The sequence below is a fragment of the Athene cunicularia genome (genome assembly GCF_003259725.1).
Source record: "Athene cunicularia isolate RWA chromosome 5 unlocalized genomic scaffold, athCun1 chr5_part2, whole genome shotgun sequence".
In the NCBI taxonomy this organism is placed as follows: Eukaryota; Metazoa; Chordata; class Aves; order Strigiformes; family Strigidae; genus Athene; species Athene cunicularia.
The window spans coordinates 4,566,199-4,569,373 of NW_020799102.1; positions in this window are offsets into that span (position 1 = coordinate 4,566,199).

The window sequence follows — 3,175 nt, forward strand, 5'->3', positions numbered from 1 at the left end:
GAGCGGCGCGGGCAGAGGCTGCGGGGCGTGGGGCTTGCGGGGCTGCGCAGCACGGCGGGGGATCCGCCGGAGCAAGAAATGCTCCGTCCCTCGGCAGCCCACGGCTCCGGTGGCTCGGAACAACGGGTTCCCTCCACCACACCGGATACCGCGGAATTTAACTTCAGAAACTACTTGGCCGACCGCGGCAGATCCCTGTTGTCAGCGCCAACCTTCCAGACATACCAACACGTTTCACAAAGACAATATTTTGGTTTGACCTTCACAACAGCTTCAAAAGAATACAATGATTTGAGTACACGCAAAAGTATTGCATGGGGGATTTCATACAACAGTGGGCCTTTCATAAAATCAAATTAAAAGTCGTAATGGACATTTAAAAGTAACAATACAATTTTTAATGTAGATGCAAAAGAATTCTCAAAGAGAATAACTTTACATTCCACCCATTCAGGGCATACTACTCAAAAGAATTCTGTTTATGCCGATTTTATTCAGCACTTCTAGCACACCAAAGTACCAAAGAACACAAACCGCTTAATGAAGCATAGAAGACACACAAAGAAGTGTCCGTTTAGAAGCTACAATGTAAATGAATGTCAAAACTGCACTGCTGGCAGTGACATTTTCTGTGTGATCATATATTAACCCCACCATTTTAGCATCTAAGCATTTTCTATCAGATAAATCTTGACCCGGTACAGTTCGGGCAATGAAAGCCCTTACAGGTGAGTTCACCAAGAGCAAGATGGACACTTGGAAGCCAACACAAAATGTATTCCTGTAGAAGCATCACAGGTGTGATGCTTTAATTACAGAGATTTAAAAAAATTACGAGAGTTCTTACTACCCTTGTGATATAAGCCCTCAGTGTTCATGTTGTGAGTTAAGAGCAGAAATCAATTCTTTCTGACACAATTCCAGTATTGACAGTCAGTAAGCCAATTCTGCTCCAACTTTGAACACAGAACAGAGAATCAGAAGACATCTGTTTTGCTCTCGAGGTCCAGGTTTCTCTGCAGACTGCCTGTCCAAATACACCTTCTTTTGGGATCGCATTTTAGATTTGCTGTCCTGGCAGTCGGGTCTCCTGGCCACCTCTTCTTTTGGGCTCCTGCAGTGGTGCTGGCCAGTGGGGCAGTGTACATGGGGGTCAGTGACCCACATAACAATGGGAGGAGGCCTGTGCTGGGCTGTGCTGCCCGAACAGCCCGGCCTTCATGCCTGTGCTTGCTGTGTGCATCCCCTGGCCGCAGGATAATCCCTGTGGCTCACTGTAACAGGGGGCTGCAGGCAGCTCCCGCTTGGTACCGGCGATTATACCACCTGCGCATCCTTGCCTTTACCTCAACGTGCAGCAAGAGCTTCCCATGTGAACACCCTTTGTGTTTGGCAGTAGAAATGAGGGACAGCGTTGTTTTCTTGTAAGAAAAATCCTACACTGACTGACATGGAAAACCCTTTTCTAAGGATGGGGTCTGCAGAATGTGCTGCGCCCGTCCGATGCTGCACAGCTGAACAGGGTTCCCAGCATCTACAGGGGTGTAGGATTATTTATGATATTCTCTCCTAGTAGTGCTGGGTCTAATAAACAGCGATTTAAATGATACTTTACAGAGGCAGAATGCCTTTCTCACTGGGATGCTAATGGACAAGCACCTCCTGATGTAAAACAGTCCTGCCAGTGTTTGTGCTGCTTTGCCCCTCACACACAGCTCGCAGGGAACTGCTCCGGACTGCACCTCTGACTCACCTGCCACAGGGTTTAGTCCTGGGACAACCATTTTTCTGTGTTTTCATCCATCACCAGCCAATGGAGCATTAATCTGCTTAGCCTAAGTAGAAGGCGGCTAACACATTCAACAATTTCAGCAAGATCATGACTATCTGACTGACTTACCCCCATCACATTATGTAATATACGACAATATGACCAGGTCATAAAAGTCAAGATAGAAAAGATTATTTGTTTCATTCTATGAATTAGTGCAGAATTTTAGACTATTATCAAGCCTATCAGTCCCATGATAACACTTTAAGAGCCTCTTGTGATTCTCCTTAGAAATTTTTTCCTTCTTGTCAGGAAATTTTCCTGCTATTTTGTATGAATTTTAATAACTTAAGCCCATGCTTTTTAGCAATATCTCATTTTTGCAAAATATTCTAGGTTACAAAGGACTGCATAAAACCCAAATTCCACTTCATGTTAAATAAGTACTGATTTGCTTTTACCACACTAAATTACAAACTGGATATACTATTCCTTCCTTTGCTTTTGCTCCTTACACTGACGAGCAACTCCAACATCAGTACTTTTGCTTCTGTTTTCATAGTTTCTCAGTTACGTCTATGTTAAATATATACTAATTATCAGGTGCACTCTAGAAGCAGTACCAGCCAGTTTTAGAAAATGCATTTGTATATCAGATGCCACGTAACATTCTCCACAGCTTGGCAGCCAAAATAGTTCTGCTTCAAGAGAGATAACTGCTTGGCAGTTGCTCCTTGCCCAGCTCCTAGGTAAAATGATACTATCCTCTAGAGAGTTGAGTCAATGAAGGGAACAATGACATAGCCTGCAGACTTGCTTATGAATGGATAATTACAAGTTACACATTCCCACATGAAAACATTACATCAGTTTTAAAGTATTTCTTATACAGGAAGTTATTAATATGTCCATGTAAATGCAGTGCACAAGGTGTGTGTCTCAGCAGACTCACTACCTCACTACTATATATGTTGCTGTGATACATTGACTAAATGCCATAGCTGCCCTGAGAGTTTTCAGGAGACACTTGGTAAAACCTGTTAAAAAAAAAAAAAAAAAAAAAAAAGTGCGTTGCAGATAAACAAGCAGTAAAAATCCAAACAATTTTATTTAGGAACATTTCTATTAAAATTTACATTACATACTACAGGCAGAATAAACATGAGAGAATTTGGTCAAATGTTTGGAGAAAGTATGTGCTGTGCTCACTACCCTGATATTCAAACTTCACAAAAGAATTCCAAACGACATATGCAAAAATCGAATCGACTTTTGTAATTAACTATACTGACACTGGTATTAACTGGAAATATGACAAACAGCAGCTGGCAGATGCCTTTTAACACAATATTGAGAATACAAGGACGCTTGATGTATACCCAGATCAGAAGTGCGACTTCATGT